The sequence below is a fragment of the Clavelina lepadiformis genome, chromosome 8 (genome assembly GCF_947623445.1).
Source record: "Clavelina lepadiformis chromosome 8, kaClaLepa1.1, whole genome shotgun sequence".
Taxonomy (NCBI): Eukaryota; Metazoa; Chordata; class Ascidiacea; order Aplousobranchia; family Clavelinidae; genus Clavelina; species Clavelina lepadiformis.
This window is the reverse complement of record NC_135247.1, coordinates 6,749,032-6,762,597: the sequence shown is the minus strand read 5'-3', so window position 1 is coordinate 6,762,597 and position 13,566 is coordinate 6,749,032. Positions and strand designations below refer to the sequence as shown.

Genomic DNA, 13,566 nt, shown 5'->3' with positions numbered 1-13,566 from the left:
GTTAGTGAAGAAATATTGCAGTGTTTTGTCAAACAGTTTGTGGGGAGATTCATTATTATAAAATGTAAGTTTAGTCCTTATTCTAAGTTTGTCCACTTCAAACTAAAATAAGGTATTAGCGAAGCAAATAAGTCATGCTCTATTTGATAGGGAACATATAGGCCACACTATGGTGGCCAACACGTTACATACAAATTTTTTGCTAACTTTGCAACATTTTGAAAATTTTTAATGATTTGGCCTTTTTAATTTATTTTCTCAAGTTTTTAAAAACTTTTTACATTACAATTTTGCTTTTTTACTTTTTATTTTTTGAAAACTGTTTTTCAAAAAACTTTCTGCAAGTTTTTTGAAATTATTTTTTTTTATTTTTTTTTCCCAAAATATTTTTTTTTAATTTTTTGGTAATTAAAGTTTCTTTTTGTGTAATTTGTTTTAAATTTACTTCCAAAAATTTTTTCATTTATTTTTTGAAAACCTTTTTTTAAAGATATTTTGGGATTAAAAACGCTTTTGTTTTTAAAAACTTTTCACACAGAGTTTTTTTCAAAGCAAGTTGTCTTACACGACAGGTACAGCTGTGGCATTGCCTTCAGCTAATCGCTTTAGCAGCCGATCAACTACTTCTGGGTATTTTTCGGATAGTTCATGTCGTTCCTCTGGATCGTCAGCTGTATTAAACAGTTGAATTCTCTTTGCATTAAACACTTGAAAACCCGGGTGATTATGCACGTCATCATCGTTTGTAAAATTATGATTACTTTTGGCTTCCGGAGGCTCAACCCACGTGTCCATACCTTGCTCCCCTGTATAAAGCTTTCAATCACCGACTCGAGTAGCAACGTGAACAAATGTATCAAACACTATTTTAATTGTATTTTCAGGTGAATTTTTCCTGAGCGGTTATAAAACTTAGGTGCAAACAAAGGATCAATGTTATGAAGAATTTCAGATCGCGGAGAAGGTGCACATATGAGGATTGTATTTCATTGGTCATACCCGTCAAGTTTAGGCGTTCCTTTTGCGAGGGGGCAATTAGCTGCACTTAAAATTGTAGGAAGCCAGTCAGAAATATGCATCAACCCGGTGTTTGTTTTTTTCATTAGGGTTTGGAACATTTAACATTTTGCCATAAACAAAACCTTCACCGCATACACCGCCTTCCCACAAAGTTAATTTTCTTTCTCTTTTAATGGCCAGTTGTTGCCACCATAGAGTGTGTTACCGCCATTGTCGGTTGAGAATATAAATAAAGTGTTGTCCCGAATATTGGCCGGCTGTATATGAAACGTTATATTTTTTACAGCTTTGTCCATGGCCGCTACCATCCCACCATAATATCTCCGATAATCATTTTTGATGTACGTAAAGTCCTTCATGTAAGGGTCAGGACTTGCATAGGTTCATGCACCGATTGAAGAGCCACGTATAGAAACATGGGGTTTGTTTTGTTGTGTGCAGCTATAACCTTACCAACTTTCCTGGCAAAGGTATGAGCGGAATGTTCCTCATAGGGTTCATCCCAAATATCAAATCCACAATAATCGTAAGTGTCACTGTCGCAGCGAAATTTTCTATAGTAGTCCTTTCCCTTTGAGAAATAACCAAAGTAAGAATCGAATCTACGTTTCCATGGGGTATAATCTTCTTGTAAAAGACGAAATGCCATTTTCCGATAATGTGTCTACTAAATCCACATTGCTTCAATTGTTCAGGCAAAAGAATGTTATCCAAGGGCAGCCCATGTCTTTGTCGTGGCAGAATAATGAAATTCTGCAAGCCTGTGTGTATTTGATACCTTCCACTCATTAGCTGGCTTCTGCAGGGCGTGCGAATGTTTTAAACGTAGTAATTCAAGCCTTATCCCGGCCATTGCGAGGGAATTTAAAAATGGTGATTTCATGACTGATTTGTGTTTAATTGCATGATACCCGATGTCGTTGTATTCGAGATCATCAGAGAGCACAAACACAATGTTTGGTCTAGCTGAGAAAGTTGCGTTGCAACAAGGCACGAAAATAATACTCAACACAAAGAGGAGTGAATAACTACTTCTCAAAATCATGATTGAAAAAACTCTTAAGGAAATACTTTCATTAGAAAAACGCAAGTTTATTAAAAATCGTGCAAATTTAGACAAAATATACTGGTACAATATAATGTTTCAAAAATGAAAGATAACTTGCCTTTCAGTAATTAAAAAGATCTACTTTTTTACATCAAAACGGTATAGATGTAAAAACGAAGATCTTCTAAAATCTAAATACTGTAGATGAAAGGGTATAGACTATAGACTATATCCTTTATTGCTGCAAAGTATTGATACAAATGTAACCGTCATGGTGCAATAGCGAGCTAAATAAAGTCGTTAAATTGTAATGTGAACCGACGTTCTAAACTTAAAGGAAAAATTGTTTTTTCATTTAACATTTATCAGACATAATTTTATAGCTTTGGGAGTGTAGGTTATACTGTATAGCAATATTCGTGTCTAAAATTGCACATTCTAAGTAACTTACGGATTTAAGAATTATAATTATAGCTAAAACATAAAATTTGATAGTATATATTTTACTAAATTATGGTTATCAAACAAATTTGTCCGTAATTCACATGCGCTTCTGCTATAGCATTTTAACATAAACGTGGCCCCATAGTGGTGAAAACGTTACAGTATAGGCTATATATAGAATACATATGTTAATTTTTGGTATAGCAAATGAAGTACAAGTCAATATACGTGACGTCGAACTGACAATGACTATTTCTTTCAACGGCTCTAAAACTGCTACAATAACTTAGTATGTCTGCAAATTTATGAAGTCGATTTCGTTAGTTGGTTCATTGTTTGGATTTCATTTAACCTACTCAATACGCTTGCAATAAGTTAATTTGGTCAAACGGACAAATATTTAGTATATAGAAAGTTATCTAACATATTTCATGGAGCATAATCTCATAACTTTCACTCGTTCTTCTTTTCCCAGTAAATAATTACTGGGTGCATCGCATATAAGCTTCAAACATTTCACAAAACTTTACATTTCAAATACAATACTCTATAAAATAAATTGGCCTGTAAATAGGACGCACCTGACACCAGCTGCGTAAAGCAAATATTTGTAGTCCGTGTAAGTTGAGCTAACCGTTGCAAATTCAATAAAACTGTTTCAAATAAAATTGCGAAATGCCAACTTATGGAATTCTCTACTTTAATAATCAAGACAAACAGTTTTGCAGGACACAGGCAAAATTATACAGTGTCTCGAGAAAATATAGGACAAGGGTTTGGGTAAGGTAAGGTGTAGGCATATCTTTTGGCAGATCAGGCATAAAGATCGTGACGTCATTTTCCCGTTCAAAGGTTTTCGATTCAGGAAAGCAACGTAATAAATGCTCGAAAAATGCGTATTTTTACTCTTGTAACGGAATTCCCCAGGAGTTAATGTTGTAGAAAGGTGATTATTTTATGACGTTATTCTTTTTGACGTCAGAATACGATGACGTCAGAAATCGGTCCTTTTGAGGTGGACGTGCACTTCTGCACTAAACCCGGAATATTTATGTTTATAATAAAAGAACCAGGCAAAGTTGGTTGTTTAAATGCCAAATAAATATAAACCAACCAAGAATAGCTCTAAGCTTCAGTGCAGCCATCACGATTTTTTGCCGAAAACTGCCAAACTTTCCAGTTGTGCCAGCCACTGCAGTTCGAGAGTAATAGCCATTTGTAACCTGTGGAGTTTAAAGACCAATTTTCCTTGGGATAAACCTTTGTCTTTTCTTTGTTTAGCGAAAAATGAACATAATCAAAAGAAAGGAAGGAAGAATAGAATAGAAAGATGCAAAGCAGCTGTTGCCTCGCTCTTGCCAGGGTGTATTCCACGTGAATCATGACAAAAGAGGGGTGTGATCTACGGTCCAGCGGCGTAAACTCGATTTAACCTGAGCACAGTGTCTATTTTTTTCAGAAATCGCAGTTGACAAATCGTCCTTGACGTATTCGTAATGTGCGCCAAACTGACCATCGGCGTAAGCATCGTACGGAATGCACCCTGGCGTTCTTGGCACTTGGTGGTGATGCGTATAGTTAATTGCTCTTTTCCACCTCTCCTTTTTATAAAAGAAAGATGAAATTAACTAACATGCCAAAAAATTTACTCGAACAGCTCGTAAGAGTAACTATCAATGAAACCAAGCAATAGAACAGACCCTTTCCGATCGAGTTACCGCCGCCATTTCTTTGGGGTGGCAAGATTTTTTCGGTCGCCTATACTTAGCAATGGAAATTGTCAACCCACTTTGATTCTTTTTTAAATTATAAGCGTTTTGCACATTGGATTTTAAAGATTTCGCTCAGGTGAGTAGCATATGAATTCCTTTACAAGATAAAAATGCTTTAAAATATGTTACCAGGTTCTTATTTTACAGTGGTTTCAATACTATTTGCTGAAAGTGTTCGATAAGATGTCTACATACGTGAGCATGAGACGTAAAATGTGTAAGAGTTTGCGTGATAACTGCAGTGCGTTACAGAGGTTAATTTTGTTTTTCATGTTAGTATAGTAATAAGCGTTGGAGTCATAGCGAACGTGATTGCCGATGGTCAGTCGACAGCTAGAAAAAAATTATTTCCTATTTAACCAACCAAACTGGTAAATCCGTCTTTTACCTATTTTGCAGGATCTATAAAAGTGCTTAAAATTCCGTACGTTTTCCGTCTTTTACCCCCTCCGGTCTTATTTAGGACTACCGTTACGAAGATACCCTGTTTAGGCCAAAGGCTTTCTATAAACTCTCTATTTATCAGCGAATCTCAACCTTTTTCATCTGTTTTCCCATTTAAGCCAACTATCAAACCCAAATTTCACCACTTTGGATTTTTGCATTTTTTTTGGCTAACGCTGAAATAAACCTCCCTTCTGAACATAATTGAATGAAACCAACCAAACATTTTAATGTAACGAAATTGTTGGATTCAAATCATGACATTTCTTATATGTACCACAAATGCAAAGTCTACGCAGCTTAGTAATTTATAATGGTCGAATTTTCTTAACATCAGTTCAAATGTAAATTGGCCACACCTCTTTGGGTGTATTAGGTCATTGGGCAGTAGCTACACTGCAAAAGGCGTATTAAATAATAAGCTGTAGCGTATAGTATAGGGTTACCATATTTCAGGATTTTCGCGGACATGTCCAGAATTTTAGTGTTCAAATTTGCGTCAGGGAGAAATGCTAAAAGTGTCTAAATGTCCAGGATTTTTGAAAAATGCATTTTATGAAATCTAACTGGCAATATTTTCACAGTATGAATTTGTTTAGTGCTAAATATTAAACTTTATTATTGTTTAACTGTTGAAAATGGCTAAAGAAAAATGTAAATTTACTGACGAGATGCAGGCAAGCTTCTTTCAGGAGCAGGTCGATATGAAGGCCTGTAGCGGCCTGGGTGGCATATTTAATACCATTACGTCATTCTTGGAAAAGAGTTTTCCAGTCAATTTAATACCATTACGTCATTCTTGGAAATGAGTTTTCCAGTTAGTGATTGGAGTTTTAAACGTTTAATACCACCACATCATTCTTGGGAAAGAGTTTTCCAGTTATTGATTGGAGTTTATGAACTTGCTTTTTCAGAACACTGCAATTATCGTTGGTGTATTTGAAAACTTGCTCTGAATAACTTCGTGTGAAAACTCCTTTTAGTACGTTACCAGGTCGTTTCCAAGAAACTCCAAGAAACTCCAAGAAACTGTTTCCAGCTTTAACTGAATGTAATTTGCATTGCAAACGCACTGTTTTTCTCGTTCACACGCTTTGAAATGTTCATGCCTTTTTTGTCGTATATTTCCGCCACATCGCAGCACGTTTTATAAGCTCGAACTCCTGCGCGAGAAGTGCGCAAACGGAAAGTTATAGACAGTTGTACGACCGTACTACGGTAGTCATGGTGATTGCAAATCAATAGACATCTTATTAGCAGTGGTTTTACTATGTTTTTGGTTATGCGTAATATTGAGAAAGTGTACAGCACCTACAATAAAAGCCTTTTCTGGTAAACTGTATTTGTTATAATATAATAAGAACTTTCGGCTGACAAGAGGTTAGAGAATTCTAACCGCACGCAACGATAGAGTCAGATACTAATTAATGCAGCAGGTTAATTAAGTCAATAACATAAGTTAAGACCGATAAACTCTGCATCTGTCACATCAACCTCTGCAGGCCTATCAGCTACAAGACATAGCCCTAATGCCAATCTAGTGTGATTTTTAATTAATTTCGCCTTGTCAGAGTTTTCAATATTTGGTAATTATGTGAATGATCTTTTTTATTTTTCAAGTCACTTGTCTAGGCTAGTTTATTTTGTGGGATCAATTTTGTTGTTTGCTTTATAGTAACCAGACCTACCTTCGTATTTTGTAACTTTTATCGATAGTGAATGTAGCAAAATTGGTCTTATGTTCGTTAAGTGGAAAAAAGGTCAATATTAATAAAACAGAAAGTTGTTGGACTTGTAATGAAATGGTTGTTTATCGTTCCTTAGCCTGTAAGGGCGACCAAATCACTACAATGTTTGTCTGTTTGAATTGTTTATTATCCTCGATGGTAAATGAGCCTCAAGGTCGTTGTTTCGCTTTTCTTAATCTTAGAATTAATTGTTCACCTTGACAACTTTATATTCTGATTATATTGAAGCTTCTTTGAACGAATACATCGAGATAAAACATTGGGACAGCTACATAATGAAGTCGACCACTTTCTAGGGTTGACTTGGTAGACTGTAACGCATTGAACAACTATGAATAATAACACACGCAATATAGGCATGCACGACATTTTTGTCACGACTTAATACGATAAGCAGAGAGTAATCGATTACGTAACGCAATGCTTTGCTTTGCCGATTTCCGTAAACAAGTATTCTATGCGGCATTCGATTTGCAAGCAATTTTATAATAGACTAAACAAATGTGCCAATTCAGTGCTTTTTTCCCTCTATGACAGTGATGCTGTCTAACTGAAAACAAATGAGCGTTTGGATTGGTAGTGCGTAAGAACATGTAACTGTAACATGTGAAATGTAAAATGCCGTATAGCATCTGTCTGGTGTTTGGAATTTGGCTTTTTCAGATATGGTAACCCTAGTATAGTATATGTTCATTTTCAACAAAACTGGTTTGGTGAGTAGGATTTATGTGTACAAAAGATATACAGTTCACATATTTTCCACTTGAACTTGCAAAATTTCCCTTTGGTGGGAAATTTCCATAGATATCTTATATATAATAACTAGATATCCAACTACCTTGCGGTTGCGCTTTAAGAAGTGAAGCCAGTATGGGTCCGCCATTTTGTCAACACATGCGACCAGAAATGCTCTGGCGCATATGTGTTGAATGCAACATATGAAAAGATTATGTGACATTGGAAAATAGTTATGAAATGGAAAGACGTTTTTTGATGCAGACGATGCTAAGCAATATTGCTAAAGCTCAATTGCATAGTTAAAGGGTGTTTGGCGTTTAAATATGGGCCCAGATACTGGAACGGCCCGTACCGTACCGGTATCATTAGCGAGCAGTTTGTGCGAATGGTAGGATGTTTCTGGCAATAAATTGTTGAAAGAAATTATTTATGTATCAATCATTTGCTTTGGATCATGCAACTCTTACTCAAATGAAGGGCAACCACATTGCCTTATGCTAGGCCTATACGGTACCGGTAGGCAATTAGCCTAGGCAAGCTTACTCATTGATACAGCTAAAATACAAATATTTACAAAAACAATCGATGATAGCGCAGTGCAAACAGCTCGGCTTTTCGAAAAACTTCAATAGAATTAGGCCTATACAGAACAAATTTACAATTGGCTTTTAGCCTTTCTCTCACTCCCTCCCAACGCTTTTGGGCGCATGTGTCATCGCAGGCTTGCTTCACTTTTCAGCGAGAGTTGGATATCTAGTTATTATATATAAGATATCTATGGAAATTTCCCACTGATTAAAAATCGCTGCCTTATATAAATTCTGTTTCCGAGATTTCTATGGTTCAGCCTGTAATTCCTGACGTTTGTCGAAATTTTGTGTATGTTAGGCTAACTGAGTAAAACTGACCCGCTAGGTTAACTCAAGTGTGCCACTGCCAGCTAAGTGTGCGCCTATTTGATCTTTACCAGTACGCTTCTAACACTTACACACACAAGGTCTAATATAGGCCTACCAGTGCACAACCACAGGATGTCCTAGTATACTATATATAGTATACTAACTGTAGTATAGACTGTAGTATAGACCCCAGCTACTCAAGTTGTGACGTCATCTGTTTGTATACTTGTATATCAGACTCCATTTATCTAACAGCCTATCAAAAAATCCTTTGAGTCAGATAAATTTTTATTGAAATTTGACCAGTCGTTATAGTAATGGATAAAGCCGAATTGTTGGTTCTAAACATTTTCTGAAGCGTTTTTTTACTTTTTGTGGCTACAGGGTTATGAGTAGGATATGCTCTTACCTTATGTATTGTGCAATGCGTTTTAAAAAAATAGAATTTCGCCCGTGAAACTATAGCTGATAAATTTTGCCCGTGAAACTATAGCTGATAAATTTTCTTGGATATAATCTCTTATGAGAGGATGAATTAAAACTATTACGCTGAACCCCAAATTACGGCTTATGAAGAGTCAAGTGCACAAAACATGTTTTTGAAATCTATCTAGGCCAGGGAGAGAGAAAGAATTTATTTGCAGATTTTTTCAAATTAAACAAATTCATTAAAGAAAATCAGTGGTTGCGGGCGGCGAAATGGATTTTGTTTTTGGATACTTCTATCGGCTCATTTGCCAATGTGTTAAATCGCTAGACTCACAATAAAGCAGCCAGTGTTGAACTGTGTTTTAAACCCAGTGCCCATATTGTTACAATGCCCTTGGGCAAGGCATTAACAACACTGGTTTTTGTTCAGTGAACCTGGTGAACAGTTATAAATTCTGGTAATATCATGTGATATAAAAAAGCAAACATCAAGTAAAAAATCTGGGACAATCAGTATATACTTGCACAAAGGCTAGCTGATTAGTCGGAGTTCAAACGATGAGGAATCATCGCCGAGTTTAAGTCGTGTCAAAGACTTTCCTCTGTCCAAGGATAAATACCATACATACCGAATGCCTTTCAGACCACTGACCAAATTACTGGTCTATAGGGAACTTTTAAAAGTTATTATTAGTTTGACCAGTTAACTTGAGTGCAAGTTATGTGTTGATTTTAGGTACTTGGAAGTTAAGAAGTAATATGGATTTAAAATGTATACTACTAATTGTGGGGCTTGTGGTTTTTACTGGAACTGCTAGTGGAAATAAACCTGCAAAACCAAATATAGTATTTATACTTGCCGATGATTTTGGTTTTAATGATATCGGGTATCATGCAGTTAACCATAATTCTAAAATGAAAACTCCTTTTCTGGATTCCCTTGCCATGGCTGGAGTAAGGTTAGAAAACTACTATGTTCAGCCAATTTGTTCACCGTCTCGGAGTCAACTGATGAGTGGTCGATACCAAATTCATACTGGTTTACAGCATTATATTATTGAACCGCGACAACGACATGGCCTTCCATTGGACAACATTTTATTGCCTGAACAATTGAAACGGTGTGGCTATAACACCCACATGGTAGGTAAATGGCATTTGGGGTTTTTCAAGGAGGAATATACTCCATGGAAACGTGGTTTTGATACTTACTTTGGGTATTTAACTGGTGGTGAAGACTATTATACGAGATATCGATGCGATGGTGCCAAGTTTTGTGGATATGACATGAGTACTGAAGGTGGTCCTACAAACAAAACATATGGGGAATACTCAGCACATTTTTTTGCAAGTAAAGCTGGTGAGGTCATTAAGAGTCACAATACGTCCAACCCCATGTTTTTATACGTTGCCTTTCAGTCAGTTCATTCCCCGATGCAAGTTCCTGAATCTTACTCAAAGCCATTTGCATTTATTAAAGACAAAAATCGACAAATTTACGGTGGAATGGTCGCAGCAATGGATGAAGCGGTCAAAAATATTACAGAGCATTTGCAGGCTGCTGGTATGTGGGACAATACTCTTCTTATCTTCTCTACTGACAATGGAGGACAAACACTTTCTGGTGGAAACAACTGGCCCTTGCGTGGAAGAAAGCTTACCCTATGGGAAGGAGGTGTAAAAGGAGTAGGATTTGTGCATGGCAAAATTCTTAATGTACCTAATCCTAATGTTATTACTAACAATGAACTAATTCATGTGTCTGATTGGTTTCCAACCATTTTAAGTGCTGCTCAGTGTCAAAAAGCTCCAGGAACTCAAAGTCTGGATGGATATGATCAATGGAATACTATTTTGAAAAATGCACGTTCTTTACGCTCTGAGATCTTACACAATATAGATCCACTGTTTGTGCCCATGTATTACAAAAAGACAAAATTTACTAATAGCACAGTTAGGATGGGATTTGACACCTCAGTTCATGCCGGCATTCGGGTACGTGACTGGAAATTGCTTACTGGAGAGCAAGGTATGGATTCTTGGGTTGAACCTCCAGAAAGTCATGTCAGCACTGAATATCATGACGTGGATCAACTTGATCATCCCGGATACCAAATGTTCAATCACAAACCAGTACAGCTGTTCAACATTAAATATGATCCAGAAGAAAGGGTAGAGGTATCAGATTTGTATCCTGAAATTGTTGATGAACTATTAGCAAGGCTGGTTGTTTACAACAAAACTGCAGTTCCTGTTGTTTTTCCCCCTGAGGAAGAAGAGGCCGATCCTGCTCGACTTGGTGGTTTTTGGCAACCTTGGGTGAAATGAAGTTGGCAACCGTAGGTGAATTTCATGTAGCACATCTTTTCAGGCATAATAAGTTTTTATTGAATATAATTATGTTGTTAAGCATTCATAATCAAAGAAATTGTCATCACTTTTGCATAGCTTACCTAACCTAGAGATGCTCTTTGTAAAATAACAAATCCTTGAGAACCAAACCTTACAAGACCCAAATGTGGTTTTTGTCTTTTTACTGAAACCTTGATACTGGATTTATTTTGTAAGCAAATTCTATTACTATGAAATTGCTTTACGAGTAAAACACTTCACTGGAGTTCTAGATTTTTAGTATTGTGAACAAGATATATTAAAATTATTTACTGTACTAGCATTTTTGTATCAGTGTTTGGAGATAATCATTCCATTATTTTGGCAAGTGGCAAAAATACTTTAGCCATTAATAGCTTCACAGAGCCATTGTAAGTGCATTTAAGTAAAGCACTTTAGATTCTAGTTTTCAAAAGAATATGGCTTTGTGTCTAGAATAGGTAATTTTATTGTACATCTCTTAATGTGCTTACTGCTTATAACTATTATGTACACATTACTATTGCATCTGGTTCTACTTGATATTCAACTTTGTTGTCATTTTTCCATTTTCACAAAAAATTTTGTAATGTAATTTGTAAATGCTGTATGGTTTTTTTCTTGGAAATAAGCCATAATTTTGTATTATACTTCATATAATTTACATTTGTCATAGATATATTTTATTACATTTTGATTATGCACCATTAAAACCCTTATCTCTTAATTGTCTTTTGTTCTTGAATAGGTCGGTCTCATAAACTTTGAACTACGTAAGCTTTGAAGATTAAATATCTTTAATAGCTAAAGAGTGATCCTCGAGATTCATTAAATTCTACCTCACTACTATATTCCATATAGAAAGAAAGTTTTGATTTGTTGAATAAAGCAGTCTAATTTTGCTTTGCAAAAGGATGAGTAGTTTCTGTTTCCTATAACAAAGTAGTGCGAGTCTAGTTCCACCTGCTGCAATCAAAGGATCAGGTCACAATTCCCAGTATCATGGCCTCTCTCGAACTCGTACTTCCGCCGATAAGTTTTAAATACTGTACCAACAAACTGAATGAGTGTTGTAAAAACAATTAACATTATCTTCAGGGACTCCACACTTGGAAAAGGCATACACAAGAAGAAGACAACAACGTGTTAATTGTAGCTGACGTACGTACCAGGTTTACATCCTAATTCGTAACCGATAGATACAACATTCATTCAATATTACGAAAACAACACAAGCTACAACCGCGTAACCATGAACTATAGATGTGACTCAATGCTAACCGAAGCACAGTTGCACAAATAACGGTAACAACAATTAGCTCGGTAACCGGGACTCAAGTGACGAGCGCTGGTTTAAGTCATTCAAAGACTTTCCTCAGTCCGAGGATAAAGATTACAATGCCATAGCAATGGTCCAATTATATAATGTAATCCAATAGAAAGTGACAATTTCACCGCAAGTAGGTTACGCAGCTCGTTTCGTAAGATAAAAAACGGTTAGGTGAATCGGTATGCGTTGATTTTACCTATTTAGAGTTTAACTGAAGTTAGATTTAGATTAGTAGGAAGATTTAGGTTACTATGTTATAAAATTTAAGTTATGGTAAAACGTAGTTTCGAACGTAGATTTCTTCCGGCGAAATAGTGACAGCAAACTCAATATTTGCTAATAACACTGAATGGTTGTTGTCCGCAATGATGCCGCCTCTTCGTTTATACAAGCCATCTCTCTGTTATTAACAATATGTAAACAAAACAAGGTTAAAGTCATAAGAACGGACCTGTCTTTCGCTGTTAGCCCACTGTGTTCCATCAAGGCTTTGCCAACTGATATCTTGACGAGGTTTCTGGACACGTTAGGTCGTGAAATGTTTCGCAGCCAGAATGCTGTGGCTGTCGTGATCCCCACAATGCTGACCCAGATACTGTTGTACTTGCGCTCAACTCGATAAAGTTTGTCAATACAAAAGTTTATTTTGTTGGTATCGTAATATATTCCATCTCCACTAAAGACTACTAACTGCTAATTTACTTCCGAAATAGCAGAAGTAAAAATTTTGAGACACCGTTGGAGGAACTCAAAATCCGTTTCGATTCCTCAAAATATCTTAACATGCACTGCTCTCAACTCAATAATCGCTTAGTAAGCTATATTTAATAGCTATAAGGGAGTATGGCTTTTTGTTAACGGATGCAGTTTTCAGATCTTGTCCAAAAACGAGGTTTGCAGACACATCGAGATATGGTGACATACTTGGATTATATAAGCTTACCCTGGTCTTTCCCTCATGACTTCTCTAATATTGGCGACCCTACCTAAAGCACATTGACGCCAGTACAACTCAAGAGTTCTTTGAGGCAACACATGCCTATCCACCGCGCTGATTTATAATTAATCGGAAGTAAGGGTTGTTTACATATAGCTGTTTGATATGATTACATTTAGGCTAATTGTGTTTTATCTGTAAAACAGTGTAAATTATGTAAAAAATGAAAAACCAGGCTATACCGTACCTTTCTAATACAGTAAACTCTATAATTCTATTTTTGATTTGTGACAAACTGTTCAGAATACAATTTAACCTTTTTTTACAGTTTGCGTTAAATCCTCTCCTTTAAGGCCATGTACCCTGCCACTCAGGTGTAATGGAATT

At 36.1% G+C, this 13,566-nt stretch overlaps 2 pseudogenes; one reads left to right on the top strand and one right to left on the bottom strand.

Annotated features, from left to right (window-relative positions):
* Positions 1-934: 934 nt before the first annotated feature.
* LOC143469310 (arylsulfatase B pseudogene) lies at positions 935-2,113 on the bottom strand (annotated as a pseudogene).
* Positions 2,114-9,255: 7,142 nt separating this feature from the next.
* Positions 9,256-11,639, top strand: LOC143469406 (arylsulfatase B pseudogene; annotated as a pseudogene).
* The last annotated feature ends 1,927 nt before the right edge of the window (positions 11,640-13,566 follow it).